This window comes from Eretmochelys imbricata, chromosome 3 (genome assembly GCF_965152235.1).
Source record: "Eretmochelys imbricata isolate rEreImb1 chromosome 3, rEreImb1.hap1, whole genome shotgun sequence".
NCBI lineage: Eukaryota > Metazoa > Chordata > Testudines > Cheloniidae > Eretmochelys > Eretmochelys imbricata.
In genome coordinates this window covers 71,808,925-71,827,164 of record NC_135574.1, presented here as the reverse complement: position 1 = coordinate 71,827,164, position 18,240 = coordinate 71,808,925, and the positions used below count along the sequence as shown (strand labels likewise).

Sequence of the window (18,240 nt, the reverse complement as noted above, 5' to 3'; positions counted from 1 at the left end):
TGACAGGCTTTGGTCTGCTTCTGTTATTCAGAATAATGGGTAACTTTCACCTCCTACCTCTGGGTCTCTGTAGAAAAGATCTGTATGGATCGGTGTTCATTCTGAATTGCATTGTCAGCATAGCTGTGATTTTCTTTGACAGTTACATCAGTGGGGATGAGAAGAAAGGAATTAGGCATGAAAAATTGCTTTGTTCTCTTGAGTTCTAGACAAGATTTTGAATGTGTGCCATGCAGTCTTCAGCACATCTGCAGATGATTACATTTATAAAGAATAAACATCAAAAATTATTTGAAAAACTTAATAGTGCAGGAAAAAAGAAAAAAAATCAATTTGAAGAGGAGACTGAATATTCTATGGTGAGTAGCCTACCCTATTCAATAAAAAAAACAACAGATTATAAAGAATCGCCTTGAAGGCTGAGTCGACCAGATAGCCCATCACTAATTTAACCAAAGCATATAATTTTACAACAAACAAAATTTGAGACATGCAGAAAGGATCTTGGTTAAATCTTAGATATTATTCTTTAATCCTCACATTAATGAAACAGTCCACTTGTTTCCACCAGTAGGGCAACTGCAGCATAATGCCTCCAATTGGTTAAAGGGCATTTTTTTGTTTTCATACTGTAACATACCTATAGTTCAACCGTGGTAATGTCCATTGTGCTGAAGATCTGCGCCTGGGGTTAGCCACAGAAAGATACAATTTAGGCAATAGGTTTATTTGAGACATTCTTAGAAGTACCTTTTGGTTTTGATTAGTGACAAGTTGGTACAATGAACACAAGAAAATAAGTTTGGGACCTGATCCTGCTTCTCCTGAAGTCAGTGGGAGTCTTGTCATTGACATCAGTGGGAATAGGGGCAGGCCCAGTTCCTGTTTGAGTGTTCCTCCCGCCCCCAATACTATTTCCAAAGTACACTTTGTACCTTAAGGTATCAGCGATTCCCTTTTTTTTTTGTTTTGTTTTGGAGACACATTTTCTGATTGATACAAAGGCCTTAACTTGGAGAACTAAACTTGACAACAAAGGGCTCAATTATGAGCCTTTCTGCGCACCCAGACAGTGAAGTAACGAAGCATGAGGAGCCACTTTACTGTACCGTGTGAGCTGTGCGCATCACCATACCCTGCACTGGAGGGTGTAGTAGGCACCAGGGTGCTGCTATTGGCCTTCCTGCTCAAATGAGTGGGAATGGACAGGCAGAAGTGGATGAAGCTGGAGGCTTTCCCCACATCCTGCCTGTTGCCAGAACTTTTTCCCTTTGCCAGAGTCTTTCACTGCTAAAAATAGTAAAGATGGGGCTTGCACTGCGTGGGTGCACAGAGAGCTGTGTAGGATATATACCCTGGGGGTTCAGGCATGTGGGGCACTCTACTCTACTTCCCCGAGCTGTGCCTCACTGTCTACACCGTTATTTGTACCCGTGCTAGCTGGTATAGGCTAGCTATAGTATAGGCACGCTGTAAGAAATATCACCAAATATCGCGAGAATCCCCATAAAATCATGTGAGTTGGCAACACTGTTAAATAAGTAGTTCTTCTCTGAAATTCCGGTGTAAAAATCAGACCTTCTTACTGAATAGATGTGTTCCATTTGTGTATTCCTAGTCAGACCTGCTCACTCTCTTGCTGTTTTTTTAACGCGCTTAGCCCTACAGAACCAACACACTTCAGACAGAGTGAGCTGAGGATGCTATTATATCTGATCATCACCAACAACATTGTTTACTGAGTTGCAATAGAAGACAAATGGGTTGCAGAGGTCTCTCTGAATACAATGGGGTTGCACAGGTATAATTGAGGGTGTAATTTAGCTTGCAGAAACTTCATTGTGCCTGAGATGGAAAGAAGCCAGTTTGGTTTTCACAGTCCAGAAGTCCGGACTGAGTTGGCATGGTTGGCTGCTAGCAAAAATACCTCTTTACTTGCAAACCGAGCAAATTTGATACAGAAATAATTGAAGGACCATAAACATGAATCCACATAATGCCATTTTTAGAGTCCCTTTTTAGAGTAGAAACACGCTTTAAGCAGTGTGTGCTGAATACCCCCAATGGACAACCTAAATGGGACATTGAACACATAATGGCATGATCATGCAAATCCTTCTATGGTAAACATCAGGGAGCACATGATAATTGCATTCCTTTCCTCATGTAAACAGAGGCTATGTGTGGTCTCAGGTTGGGTTCAGAATTAGGAATATTCCCTCTGCACTGAGCAGAATAGGTTTTAGGCCCATGGACACCTACTCCTTTGTACTCAAAAGTGCAGGATAAGAAAGGAATGGGGGAAGAGCTGGTGAAAAACAAGCATATCTGAGGAAACGTGGATTGAAAATTGATCCTCAGTTTGCAGATCAAATGCTCAGCTATGTATTTCTCCATTTGGCCTTACTACTGCTGCAAAACTGGAGTAAGCTGGTGGCTATGCAGAAGCAATCTAATTATTTCAGGGTTGGTTTCCACTGCTCTCCCTATCCTGCACATACGCTTTTACATGTACAACATTGCACTTACACTGTGCAGATCTAGCCCTATATGTTTAAAACTTCTTTTTTATTGTTCTTGTGTCTCACAACATCCAGCCCTGCTTGGATTTTCAATTCCTGCTTCATTCTAATATTTGGCATAACTTATCTGGTAACATCACATCACTCCCTGAATCTCCATGGAGCAGTGGGTGACCTGTAGGGAGGTGGGCAGGTATGTCAGGTAATATAACTTCCAATTCTCCACTTACCACTTTGATAATGTGATGCCGTAGCCATGTATTCCAGGGCTGAATTTTATTCACTGTGCAATGAACAGTGTTTCCAAACTGAACAATTTTATCACACGTTTTGTGATATTGTGTGTGTTCCCCCTGCCCCCATTAAAGACCCTGTTCCTGGAGCCATGAATCTTAGCTTTCATTTTTGGTTAAGGAGCAAAGCTGGAAAATGTAACCTGAATGTACCTCAGAGGCTTATAAATCTGAGGGAAAAGAAAAAGAACCTTATACGTATTATTTAAAAATCTCATGACTTTTAAGCCAGTTTTATGATTTTGGGGGGCTTGGCTGATGTTTTTTGTTTTTTTTTAATGCTTGATGTGGGCATTAGTGAACATATCTCCTTTTCATTCCCTTGTACAGCGTTCTCCGCTCTCTCTGTATGTTAGTACCTGTCATTTGTTTTTCCCCTTGGTGGCAGTGGAACATGAACACTCGGGGTTTGATTCTCATCTCATATCACTCTTACAACACTAACTTCAGCAGGTTACTCCTAATTTTTATGGGTGTAAGTGGAATCAGAATGAGGCTGTTGACATAAACAGATTGTCCCAAAGTTCTCAAGTTCGTGTGTTCATGTGACAGATGTGTATTTGCGGGGACTACTCTGTGACAGCTGGTCCAAAAATGTGTTTCCAGGATTATTGTACCCCATACACAGAGTGTAGGAGAAGTCTGTCATGGGACAGCGATTACATCCCTGTGATGTGAGATGCTATACCGTGCTGTGGGAGAAGCTGCACAGAAGTCCTTCTGTCCAGAAAAAAAGAACCCTAGCAGCCTGACTCCTAGAGCACAGGAGCACAAACAGGTGAAGTTACACAGCCCATGGCAGGACTTTCTGGATGACTTCCACATCAGTAGGCAGGGGCCAGTAGTTTTTGTGAGGTTTAGGTTGGACTAACTCTGCCTACCTTTTGAGCTTCCAAGAGGAATATTTATGCCCCGGAGGGGGAAAGTAACTAATGTTTTGTGGTATTATATTTTTGGATGGAGAAAGAAGGTAGTTCTTGTTTTGTGTGGACTCATTTTCCCCCCTTTTCTTTCTAATTGCCTGTTGTATACTTCAGAGGTGGAAGGGGAAGAAAGTTGATTTATTTATTAATAACAAATAATGGATTATATTTGTGGATAGTGCCTGTCAGCAAGAGTATCCTTGATGCTGCCCAGAAGCATCCCTATTAAACTCATTAAAACCACATAGATATATTTATTCTTACCATCATGTATTAATAGCACTCAGAGCTATTAGTATCTTTCTATTGTGCATATGCAATAAGTTGCATTATTAGGTCAGCACATACACTACTTTTCTGTGATAAATGAGCAATATTAACTATCAGGGCAAGTACAGATTAAAAATGTTTAGATGTCAGCTTTTTATTTTACGTTTCGGCTATTTTTCTTTCTGTTGCTAAAATTCTAAGGTAAGTGCTAATTAGATAGTACGTAATGTTGTTCTGGACAAAATGCACCACAAACCAATGATATATGTGAGATACATGAATGATATTTTTATCCTCTGGACAGACAACTTAGTCCCTCATAGATTTCCACCATAAATTCAACCACCACCACCCGTCCTTTAAACTCTCTGGAACGTTCCCACACTTAGCATCAACTTCCAGGACATCAAGATCAGCTTCAGTAATGGAGCCCCACAAATAACTATATACAAGAAACCCCCGGATCACCACACCTACCTTCACAGATCCAGTAACCACCCCAAGCACACCAAGAAATCTGTTATCTGAGCCAGGGACTCAGATAACACAGAATGTGCTTGAAAGAGAAAGTCCGTGATATACAGCTTAACACACTCAAAACCACCTTCACCAAACAAACAAGGACACTTCACCAGAGAAGTAGACTGCATCATAGAATGGGCCACCCAAATACCCTGAGAGAACCTGCTACAATTCAGAAATAAAACCCCCTCTGATCACACACCCTTAGCTGTCAACTACCACCCCACACTGGAACCTATTCGGGTTAATATCAAACTACAACCCATACTTGATAAGGTCCTAATCTAGAAAGTAATCTTTCTTGAATCCGCTCTTCTGACCTTCAAACAACCCCCAATCTCTCCAAGCTCACCATCAGATGCAAGCTCCCCGCAGATCAGGACACACCAACTCAAAGCGGCACCAGACCTTGCAAGAGCAACAGATGCAAAACCTGCAGACATATCTCCACTGCTACAATGATCAACAACCCACACAACACACCTTTCAAGATCCATGGGTCCTTCACATGCCTATCACAACATATGGTGTATCTCATCCAGTGCACTAAATGCCCCAATAGTAACTATGTGGGTGAAACCAGACAATCACTATGCTGTCGAATGAACTCACACAGGAAAACAGTAAAAGACAAAAACACACGCATCACCTGTGGGCGAACACTTTTCACAAAGCGATCACTCTATATCTGACCTGTCAATCCTCATTCTCATAGGAAACCTGCACAACACTCTCAAAAGTTGAGCCTGGGAGTTTAAATTCATAACTTTGTTAAATACTAAAAATCTTGGTCTTTATTAAGACCCTGGATTTATGGCTTATTATAACAATCTGTAACTCACTTACCACCCCTTTTTGTCCTATGAATATAGGGGTGTTTAAGGGCCACTTCACCTTGAGTGGTCCCTTAATTTAGCATAAACACCACATATTCTATCTGTTTGATCTTGTATTTAGCTATGACACACTTAGTATCTTTCCCAGACCTGAAAAAGAGCCCTGTGTGGCATGGAAGCTTGTCTCTCTCAACTACAGAAGTTGGTCCATTGAAAGATATTACCTCTCCCACCGTGCCTCTCTAATTAGGTAGCATATCATGTAGGTGTTGTAACTTTAACTCTTAATATTTTGAATCTGAAAGAATGATAAAAACATTTCCCTGCAAATCTACAAAATGATGTGAAATGCTTTAAAAAACAACAACAAAAAAACAGTGCTTGCCTCTCCCTTCTCCTTCAACCACGCATTCCTTAATCCAGTTCCTTGGTTCAAGGTTGATACAACCTCACCAGCAAAGTGCCCAACATTATTCAAATAGGAGGAGATGTTCAGAGCAAAGCAGGATAATTTGGGATTCAAGAACAAAAAAAGTAACCTTCACATTTATACTGAATGCCCTCACTTAATTTGCCTCTTTGGAGAATTAGCACATTGCTAAAGTTAGCGGGATTGTACAAAAAAGATGTTCAGGTCACTTTAAAGATATACTGGTTCCTTATGAAAAGTCTGAAAAACATTCCACAGTACACAGATATTTCTTCATGTGTGCTGCCATGTATGTGTGTGTGTGTATTTATTTCTATCACTATTCTATTTACAGGTGATGGGTTGCCTTGTGCTCCCATAGAAATAAATGGCAAAACTATTGGATTCAGTTGGTAAAGGATTGGTCCAAATACTTGCATGAAAATTAGATCTTTGTTGCTCAGTTCCAGCTGATTTTTTCTCAGCTAAAGTCAATGGGTAGAATCCTGGCCCCTATTGAGTGCAATGGGGCCAGAATTTGACTTTGAATATTCTGTTTGTTACTGCATAATCATTTCTATGACAACTAATTGATGTCACAGAAGACTTGTGACTTCAGATAAGAAATATCAGCAAGAGCTGAACTTCTGAATAACGTAAGATTTAGGTAAATGTGTTTTGTAAAACCAGACAATAAAAAAAAGGGAAGTCCATGACACACAAAGTTTTTTTCAAGGTTTTTGATGAGACAGCAGCTCCTCAGTGGATTATGATGAGAAGTGAAAAGGAAAATGGTCAACTTTTTGAAAGATGTTTAATAGAGTTAGGATATAGGTTACTTTGCCATGTTGAATTTTGTAACTATGAACAATGCATAGAGCACTTGCCAATACATTCATGAACTATTTTTTTTTTAAAAAGTGTTTTCTATAGTAACAGGAGAAGTGAACTTTATAAGAGATGTGATTTTTACTATGCTTCTGTGTAGAAAGTTATTGGTTGTAAAAGGTGGACTTCTGAATGAAACATTTGTCTTCAGCTTCCTTGTAATCTGCATTACGCTTAAGCCTGTTAGCTCAGTAGGAATAATGTGCCGATTTTCTAAGGATAAAGAGAATTTTATCCCCTTTCCCCCTTCTAAGGTCTCTGTGCAGTGTTTCCTTAGATTTCACAGTACCTGTTTGGTTTTAGCAGCTCTAATTTCAGTCTATCGCTTTCCCTGGCTGAAGTGTAAAAACTGATATGCCCTTCTCCTTGAAGGGGAATATTCAAGAAATGCAATCCCAGTAAGAGTGCCATTTACCAGCAGCAGGGATCCTTTCTTCCTGTCATTTTCTTAATTCAGGCTCTGTTTCAAATCTTTATCAGCACCTGTCCTTTTAAGGAAACAGATTAAAATGTCTGGGGTAAATGGAGGATTGATTTGGTGTGAACATAGAGCTTCTGTGCTTTTACAATGCATGCAGTTATAAAAGGGGAGCCACATGTTTTAACACTCTTGCTAGCTGTGTAAGATCAGTCTTCCTTGCTTGCTTACCCATGCTGCTTTCAATTCTGCCTTGAACAATTTAGAATTAAACTGCATGTTGTATTTTAGGGGGCAGAAAGCTTTTAGGTAAAGTGTAAGAAGAGTTGCCAGTTTTGGTTGGACATATTTCTGGAGGTTTCATTATGACATAATCTTTAATTTAAGAAATTAGTCTTTAGTTCCTTGCGACTCCAGGACAGTCCTGGAGGGCTGGCAATCGTAAGTGTAAGAGTAAAAAGAAAAGGAGTATTTGTGGCACCTTAGAGACTAACCAATTTATTTGAGCATAAATTGGTTAGTCTCTAAGATGCCACAAGTACTCCTTTTCTTTTTGCGAATACAGACTAACACGGCTGTTACTCTGAAAAGTGTAAGAGTGGGGCTGTTCTATGGAAATACTGAAAAATTCAATCATTGGTTGGTTTTATCTGTTATAAAGATTAATGAAGTATGCAAATTGCAAACAGTAACAAAAATTATATTCCTAAAGGTTACAGAACTCATTTCTGGTTACTGTACCTCAGAATGTTTCAGTGACTCTTTCACTGAGCTAGAGATAAAAGCTCTAGATATACATTTTGTCTATTTGTTCTCATTTAATTTCACTGGAATGAGTCACATAGACATCAAGATTTATTTATTTGAGTCTAATAAGTAGTTGAAACAGAGCATCCAAATAATGGCTGTAGAGCTTTCTGGAATTCCATTTCTCCTGACTTTGGTTGACATTGTGAGTCTGAATACTGGAAATTAGAAAGGGGGTTGTGGGAAGATCCTAATTCAGAATTCACATTTTATTCATCATTATTTAGCCTGTATGAACAAAATCATATTTAAGTTGAGTTTTCTACATTGCCATATAGGTACAGAATTTTGAGTACACTGTATTCCTTAGCAAAAATTTCCCAAATAAGTGCAGTGTATGTTTATCAGACAGCAATTTGAAGAAAATAATTCATGAGCTCTGATTTAAAATATGGCTAGATAACTTCAGACATTACTCATCAACTCAAAGGAATCCTCCATCAGCAATCAGTGGACAGAGTAGCTGAGTCTTATTGTCTCACGTGGGAGAAGTGGATCAAACATGATCTGTTTATGCTGATGGCACTAATTTTGGTACAACTGATGCTATGAAACCTGCTACCTCTGTCACCATTGTTGGTACCATTATGAATTTTTAAAGGAAAGCTACAATGACTTTTACTATAGCTGTACGTGAATACAGAAGAAAAAATTCCACTACAGCCTGATCCTGTGAGGTGTTGAGTGCCTAGTGGATCGAGCACTGACTGGGACTCGCAGACTGGACTCTATTCCCTATTCTGCAATTGGCATGCTGGAGAACCTTGGGAAAGTCACTTCATCCCCTCTGCCTCAGTTTCCTCAGAATGCAAATAAGTATTTTAAAATTTCTGGAACTATTTCACCTCTTTTACATGAACAAGGAATCTGTGTAGTCCCTGGAAGCTGCCATTTTAATGGCACTTCTAAAAGGCAATGCCTTTTGATGAAATGAATTGAGACAGGAATACCAGAGCTGCTGCCAGAGATACCGAAAACGATACTTAAAGCCACAGGGACCAGCAGGAATTTTTCACGCTCTTTGTAGGTAGGAAATGTAAGTAATTATTTTTGTAGCTCAGTTTTTCAGTGGATCAACTGCTTAAGACGGTTTCTCTGTTCCACTGACATTTTCCTTCAAGCAATAAAAGTGCTTTCTGGAGCTGTATATATTTATTGAATAAAATTTTGTTTTTAGTTATTACAGAAATATCTCCTCACTATTGTATATACGCCAATAAGAGACAGTCTCCGCCCTGAAGAGCTGACAGTGTAAACTGACAAGACAAAGAGGAAAATGAGATGGCAAGTGGCAAACTCAGTGGCACAGCTAGGAATAGAAACCAGAGCTGTTAGCTCCCAGTCTAGTCCCCTGGCCACTGGATCTTACTGCCTCACAGTGGTATCAACAACAGTGAAGAAGAGGCAGCAGCTTTCACAGCATCTGGTGTGTCAGCATTAGTGCCATCAGCATAAATGGACAGGTCTCTAAGCAAGTCAGTTTATTGTGCAAAAGCAGATCATGTAAAACTTACCAAACACCTGTAATATTTAGCTAGCAATGGCGTCTTGAAAGTGAATAAAGAAAAGAAGGTTTAAGGTTGGAAAGCTGCCCCGCATAGCCCAGTGTGCTGCACAGAAACAAATGTTGCTTGTATATACAATTTGTCCAGGTAAGATGGTACCTTAGTAATGATTAAAAATTAGTCAAACCGAAACAGTGAGTCACATTTCCATCTGTTCATGGGACAGATTATCTGCTGCTTCCAGGCTGGGTGTTTGTTTTTGCTTGTTCGTTTTGCTTTTTGATTTCTCTTCTTTATCTGAGAATCACAAAGGGAGTGAAACTGGGTGGAGAATATGCTCCTGCATGCTTAAAGAAGTAGATATGTATGTATCTTTAAAAGAAAAAATCAGTATCACAACTTGCTGTGCTTTTTTGTTTGTTTGCGTGACATTTAAACGTCTGTTCTTCACATCAAGGCCAACTGGAGCAAGGCAGAGTAAGAAAGCCCAAACCTATTTTTTTAAGATAGGTGTGATACAGCTTCTATATGTAGCTTCGGATTAGCTATATTGCCTTCCATAGAAGTTGAGGCTACTCATCACCTTGCAGTATAGAGACCAGAATGAAGGCAATGATGAGCAGTGGAGGAATAATAGGCATGTTTCAGCATGAAGGAATTTGCAGTGCAAACTGAAACAGAAGTTCTGTGAATCTAAATGCCAGCTGGACAGTCTGAGGAAGAGTAGGTAGACAAAAGTAGTCTTAAAAGATTTTGCTAGAAGCTCCACTTATAGAAAGGGAAGCAAGGAGGGGACAAATCAAATTATTGTGGTCATCATCTTATAAGAAATAGGGTATTCAAGAGAGAACCCACTCAACACAACAGCAGTAGCTCATTGGAGAGACTTGTTAGACATCTTCAAAGACTGAGAAGTAAAGAAAATAACTGCAATAACTGTAATGTACTTTGCAATCCTGGCTGTTAAATTGTGGTTAAGGAGAAAATGGAAATGTTTAGGTTAATCAAGGAGGTATATTATCTTTATTTATAATGTTGCTTACCCCTCACTGCACCACAATATTTGGAGTGTCTGTATATCATAATTTAGAGTAATTTAAAACTTATGAAATTAAGACTGCTCTCGGAAAGCTTAACAGATGCAAACAGTAAATGGGTCTGCTCAGAAAAGACTGTATGGGCTGTGTGATCTTCAGTAGAACAGAAGGATACTCTTATCTCCTGGATTTAACAGGGGTAGTATAAAACCAGTAGTACCAGTAGTATAAAAACATCTATGTATAGGGGAAGGGGTGTGTGGGTACATGGGCTAGGTTCCTTCCCAGTACTTAGCAGAGCACACAGACCCATTTCTGAAGTTTGGCTTTATCCGTAAATCAAAACCTAAAAGGCAACATAAACCTCAGCCTCATCTTCCTTCCTGAGCTTGACTGACCCTGGGCTTTCCCTCCACCTGCCCTTCTACTCTACTTCTCCCTGCCTACAGAGATATCCTACCCCCTTTAAGTTGTGGTGGGAGTTAAGTGGACTCACCTGGCAGCAAGGGTCAGCAGTAATTCCCCTGAATCTTAATGGGGGTTGTAGTACCTGAGCCTAGAGTGACAGAACACAAGGACCCTGCATTCTTTTGCAGGGTCTTACAATCTGCTGACTTGTTATGGAGTGTTACAAAGAGAAGAGGGATAATTTATTTTCACCTGCCAGTGGGTATAAATAAAGATGCTGTGTGCTTAAACTCCAGCAGGAACAATTCACATTAGTTGTTTTTTTTTTTGGGGGGGGGGGTGGGATTATAAGATCAATTAGACATTGGGATAAGCTGCCAACAGATGTTGTAGAAACTTCATCTTGGAGAAGGTCAAAAATCTAGACTATACCCCTGTATGGTAGACTAGACTGTAGACATTTTGTAGCAGCTTCAGTCAAACTCTAAGATGGTTGTGTCAATGGATTGAATATAAAAACAGGATCCCCTGTGTTACTTATTTTCACATTACATTCCATTTATTTTATGCTGCCTCCCATTTTCATACTTCTGTGACAGATTTTTCTGTTGATGATGCACACACATTGTGTGGTGTGTGCTGGGGTACTAGTGCGAGGAGGGAGAGCTGGAGGCTTTAGTAGGCATACCTTTGGAGCTTTGGGCACTTGTGGAAAGGTAGGAGGCAGTTTGTGGAGCAGGAACAAGACTAAAGTCTGTTTAAGAATTAAAACTGGCTGGAAAACAACTCTCTCATATGTGTACATATTTGGGCCTGATCCTGAAAATACACTTACACAGAGTTATTCATGTGGAAAGTCTCATTGTTGTCAAGCAAGTAAGAGTTTGCAGGATGAGGCCTTCTTCTGTGTGCTTGAGGATTTTAGGTGAGTTTGTGTTCCTTTTTAATCGTAATCCGTGTTACAACTAGCCAAGTGTTGCTTGGCAAAGTTATTCACTATTATATAAAAAAAAAATGCTGCAGGTCAAACACAGTGTTCAGCTTGGTCCATTTGGGTACGTCATTGGATAAGGGCAGCAAAAATAAACACAAAAATGCTTTGTGATTTGAACAGTGGAGTTAATGGTTGGACAGAGGAGCTGGTAGACTCTTCCATGCAGAATGTGATGGTGAGCTGTTAATTAGGGATTCTCAGAACCTTAGTCCATGTTTACTGCTTATTGTGCCGCGTGGGCATGATTGCAGAGTCCAATATGTTGCTGTTGCATCTGAGATTTCACAGATGTCGTATGCCTGATGTGTCTCAAAACTTAAAGGAAAATAAAATGGGGAAAACCAATTAGAGTGCTTTACTTTTCTAAAAGTGTAATAGTAGAATAATGACAAAGCCTTGGAAACCTGAACTTTTGCAAGGCCAGTAATAGTTTTTAATGTTTAACTGCTCTTGGCTTCATCTCAGTTACTTACCTGTTCCTGTCACTTACCAGGTTAAAAATAAGACCAGAATAGAGCGGCATAGCACCAAGTAAAACAGTAATGCATTTTGAGACTCTGTCATTGCTGATGTGTTTTACCATTGTATAGTAAATAAAAGAAAGGGGTCTAATGATAGCACTTCTAAAGAAAATACTAGTCAGCCAAGACTAAGGCCCCGATCCTACAAACACGCACGGGCTTAACTTTAGGAACACATGCAAGGGAATGTAAATAGTCCCACTGATGTCAATGGAACTTGTGTACTCAAGGTTATTCATATGTTCAAGTCGTAATAGGAACAGCGTTTATTTTCGCTTGTTACCTTGAATATAAACCAGTGGCTAAAACTTTTTTAAGAAAGTTATTGTATGGCACAGCAATGTTGGTTCTGGGAATTTCAGGAGATCTAATATTGACTATGTGGATTCCACAAACGAACAAACATAAAAAAAACAAACAAACAATTTTTATTTTGCAGAACATGTCTATTATAAGTAAAACTAATATCGTTTTCTCAACATCACACAACAAATGTCAGATAATGAGTGAGGTCTGGAAACAAAGAAAATCTGAAATAAATTTTCAGTTTTTCTTGCTTTCTCTAAAATTACTTATACTCCATATAGAAAATTATCAGTTTTATCATCAGATTCTCTTCTGTGTCTTTCCAGTCCTTGGTATCACTTTCCACTAACTTTATTTAATTAAAATAGTAAGTCATTACATAACACTAATGCAAAGACTTCTTTCATTTTACAGTTTAATAACAGAACTCACTTCTTGTAAGTGAAGAACAGGATTCAGGTGTTGAAATCCCTGATAAATCCTTGCTCCCTGAATATCAATACCTTGTGATGTTCTCTTTCTGACAATATCTTTTTAGGATTTAATTTGTTTTTATGCCAAAAATCACTGTATTACACTCTTTGTGATAATCACTAGCTAAAAGATGCTCAGTTCTTTTAATACTTGGTTGTCTGTATGGTGTTATTTTCTATTGGCTGTTTTCTGTAGTAGGATTTGATATGCTCTAATTTCCCCCTTCTATGTGATTTATTACTCAGTTCCTGCATTTTACTTTCTCAAAGAATGTATACTTTCAATTATTGCAAAAGCTCATTAAAGGAAAAAAGCAAAGCAAAAAACCCTACACATTTTAAGCTGTGGCACATAAGTTATTCCCTATAGGTTCAATTCTTCCTTAATAGAACCGCACACAGAAAATCCTTAATTTAGCATTAAGGTTGCTCAAGTACATGTTCACTCAATACAGTCACTGAAAATCAAAAATTACCAGCTAAGCCAATGTTCACATTCACACCAAACTCTGTTTTGGTGCCTTACCATAAAAATTTAATACCCCCCCAACAAGAAAAAAACGTCTCAGAAGATTCAGCTCCGTAACTAACTCACTTTCAGTTCCAACAGATAGCCAGCCACAACGTATGCGACCAATTCTCCTCATGCACACTCAAACACACCAACCTCAACGGATTAAGATCTGTTCTCCACAGTAGACAGATTGTTGGCCTCATTTTAGTCACTGAGATTTTACTGGCATGACAGAGCAATACAAGTGTTACCAAAGCCTGTGTGTGGAGAAAAAAACAGACCCCTCTGGTATTTGTCAGGGGAAGATATGATCTTCACAGGATAGCTTTACACTGTTAGGAGATTGGTCCACTGTGTCCATTTGTCCTTACTCTCCATTCTTCATCTAGCGGCTCAGGTAGACTTTAAAAAAGGTGTTATTTGTGCATGAAAAAGTGTAATATTGAGGGTGAGGTTGTGCATTTGAATGTGATTTGAGGAACTGGATGGGTGTATTGTGGTTGGCTGTATACATTAGAACTGACATGAGAAGCTGAGAAACTAGTCTAGAACCTCTAGGCAGTTTTGAAGTGCAGACCATGGAGTTTGTTGTTAGCATCTCTGGTCCTGAGCTCCCTTGCATGTGTTTATTCATCCCATCCATGCTTCACCATCAACAATCCCCTCTCCCCCAGCTTTCCTAGGAGTGGCCAGCAGGCATTCCACTCCATCTCCTAGGCTTGTTAATAAAGGGGTAAGGAGAAAAAGAAGCATTTTGAGATGCAAGTTTCTCAGGAGTGGAGGTTGCAGATCTGTTATGGAGAGACCCTCTCCCTTTGAGCACCCTGTAGTTCTCCAGCGGGCAAACCCATTCAAACAGAAATGAACAGGTCTATTGGACTGTATTCCTGTTGCCAGATGTAATAGACATCAGGGAGTCTCAGGTGGAAGGGAGTGAACATAGATGTTGGCAGGGGAACTAATAGGCATGAAGGCCACTGGGGGAGAGGGAGGATGAACCTAGAGAGTCAGACTTCCCACTGGGGCCAGGACACTGGACTGTGTAGTAGGACTATGAAATACAGTGTAGTGTATGAGTACAGTGTACAGTACAGTGTAGTGAATGAGTGTGCAATGAAGCATTTTTTAATCTTTCAGAAGAGTACAGTCAAAGCTACAGTCATAGTAAATGGCTAATGATGTCAGAAGAAAGCTTGCAGTTAATTTCAGAGAAGAAGAATGTTAAGTTACCCTCAAAAATGAATTCCCCTGAAATCCCTAAATTGGTTTGCAATTTTTTCTTACTTTACTTTTCCACCCTCTTTTTCTTTTTTTAGGGTTGCCCTTGAAAAGGTTACTTCCTGTAGTCTTTCCCGGAGAGTGACGTAGTTAAAAAGCTTGATTAAGTAGCAGTATAGCACTTTCCAATCCAAGAAAAATATTCTTTTGTGTGGGTTCAGTGAATATTCTTTTGTCTTGTATAACAGGGATAAAGTCTGTTGCTTCAGAGGATGCCATGCTGGCACTAAAATGCGTTTTCAGGCATCCAACTCCTCCACTTTGTATTGGTGTTTAATCACTTGCAGAAGCCATGTGTTGCTTCATACTCTTCAACCATGCACATTACATTATCCCTTAATTATATACAACTAAGCCCCTCTTGACTAGAAGACATTTTGTTTGTTCAAACGCATTTACAAATACATTTTCTTATCAGTTCTTTGTTGAACATTTACACACAGGGAGCTGTTTAAGTATGAAAATAAACCATTTTTTTTAAAAAAAACCTTGTTTGACCCACCCACCTGGCCTCCATCTGTAATTGTTCTGTTTTCACAATCTGTCGTCTGCTTTTCCTCTGCATGCTTTTTATCGTTTCAGATGGGTGCTGTCTTTGAACTGCCTTACTACACCTCCCTATTTTCTCTGAGCTGCTTAGTGTGAAGTGACATTTCCATATCCTCAGGATCAGACTGGCAGATTTGATACATTATCAGCTATAAGATACAGTTGTGATCAGGGTGTGCAATTAGTAGAGACAGCTTCATTTCACAGTATTGTGCCTCTGCTTTACTATTTGGATCTGCAGAGTTACGAGATTCTGGGACGTTTCCCTCATGAAAACTTTCAGCAAATAAATCTAACATAGGGTTATCACCCTTTCTATTGCCACAGCCTTACTGAAGCAAACCCAGAAAAAGAAATCTGTTCACATTTTATTCTAACTCCATTTTGTACTAGTACATTGCCATGATGTCTTTCTTCCTGAATTTCTTTAAAATGGGGGTGTTAGATTTGTTTTTATCTCTTCATAAACTGCTGCCTATTTCTTTAGATTATTAATAAATCCTAATCTAACTTAATTTTTTGATTATAATATTAGAAACGTAGGGCCTGATGAAGCTCCTCCTGAATTCAGTGGCAAAAGTTCCATTGGCTTCAATGGGATTTGGAGTGGGTCCATATTTTGAAAAAGTTAAATGTTTTTATTTCCTTTCCCATACCTTCTAGTCCCCCTGCCCAACCAGACCTAGTTGTGGAGTACAGGGAGCTCGTTTACATAAGTTTTCCACCATAAAACACCAGTCCTACAAATGCTTATGCGCTTCCTTAACTATAGCCATGTGACTGTTCCCACTGAAGTCAGTAAGATTACCTACTGCTTAAAGTTAAGCACATCAATAAATATTTGCAGGATTGGGGCCTAAATCAGGTCCTCCATTCCCCAGCCCCGAGAGGCAGAGAATGATCTGTTTTGCTTTTCCTTGTCACAACAGACTGACCTTTCTCTTGGCTAGGCTGGCCTGCTGTATAGTTATGGGGGACAGCCTGGAATCCCCCAGATATGTTCTGCTGGATCAAGGTCTAGAACTTTAACAGTAGGTCACAGACTATCGAAAGGAAACAAAAACATGATATTAAATTATTTTAATTACATTTCAATTGGAAAGCCTATAGAGATATCTGCTGCTGTTTTACATTATGAACAAGCCCTCCGGATCTATTTCTTGCTGGTTCGTCATTAAGCATTATTACCATTAAATTAAAAATCTAATTCAAATAGATTGTGTAAAAGCATTTTTTTTAAAATCTACGCTTACTGCTTTTTTTTTTTTTAAATTAAACCAAATAGTTTATCCTGAAACAGGCTACCTTAGTTTTCTCAAGAAAATCCCTGTAATTCAATCTGTGACAGATTTCATGCAGTGAAGCAGAATTTGGAGATTGTCCTCTGGAGATGTGTACCTGTATGTCAGGGATGCTGGAACAATTTGTATAGCGGGGGTGCTGAGAGCCATTAAATCAAGCTGTAAACTCTGTATATAATGAAAACCACTTCAAGCCAGGGGGTGTGGCACCTCAAGTTCCAGCACCTATAATGCATGTTGTCCTTTGCATGTGGAATAAGGAGGTCAACAGCTTTGAGACACAATGCTCAGATCCTGCAGAAAACTCTTTGTGGGGATGGGAATCCCGGACTGAAAAGAATGGAGCCAAATTTGGGGAGGAATGGGAGTGTTCAGAATGTCCTTACCCCGCAATTATGGGGAAATGTGCTCAGAAGTTTATACCTGAGGGTGCATTAATTCTTGAAAGCACTCGTCTGAGTAGTGGAGCCTCCCTTTGCAAGTTGTTCAAGGGGTTGCTGCCCTTTGGAGAAGCCCAGTGTCAGTCTGGCTCTGACAGAGCTGTACTAATCAGAGGAGCGCTGCAGTGGACAGGTAGGAAGGAGGCACAGGGCATCTGAACACATAGACCTCTAGTGCTGGCAGACCCCAAATTATACAGGGCAACAACTGCTGACCAGAATTTACCACCTGGTAACCTATAGTTTTAGCTCTTGCTATGTATTTCTAGCTGAACTTTCTTCCTTAAATAGAAATATTTTAAAGCCATCCTGGGTGAAATTCTGTGTCATATCTTACGCAGGTCAGACAAGAGGATCATAGTGGTCCTTTCGGGCCTTGAAATCATGGATCTTCTGTAGTTCATTATATAGCCTTCAGACAAATACAACAATTGTCAGCTTTGACTGCTTTTTTCATTTTTTCAGAAAATTGAATTGTATTATTACTTACTATATACTATTTATTGAGCTTTGGCAGTAATCTTGGTGCTATGTAGGACATAAAAGAAGACAGTTCTTTGCCTAAGCTGTTTGATATCTAAGGCCCTGATTGTGCTTTGCTCATGGACAGACCCCCATGCGTGGACAGACACTTGTGTCTGCGAAGACCCACACTGATTTTGGTGGAGTTGGAGTTTAATTGCAGTGGAGTTTGAAAAAAGGAGAGCACAAAATGTAGCTGGCTTGTGGATCATTCTCATTGGGATGCTTCAAGCAACTTTGTTCATCCAAGCTACAATCAAAGGAATAGCTGATGAAAATAATCTATTTTATTGATTTCCTCACTGGTAATTTTGTTGCCTTTTTGTTTGCTTTTGGAGCTATTTCTTCTACAATCTCAGAATAATACACTAAAACAAGTCTGTGACCTTTTTTCAGCATAAACCTTCCATGAGTCTATTTAGAAAATGTTGCTGTATTTGTATTGAAAGTTTGAGTTTGTATAGCTAGTTTTATTTCATTATAACAATGTCTAGTGACTAAAAC

General features: G+C 39.4%; 1 protein-coding gene across 7 annotated transcripts in view; it reads left to right on the top strand.

Annotated features, from left to right (window-relative positions):
* Positions 1-18,240, top strand: part of EPHA7 (EPH receptor A7) — a 178,043-nt gene that overhangs the window by 39,503 nt on the left and 120,300 nt on the right. The gene's annotated exons all lie outside the window — the stretch shown is intronic.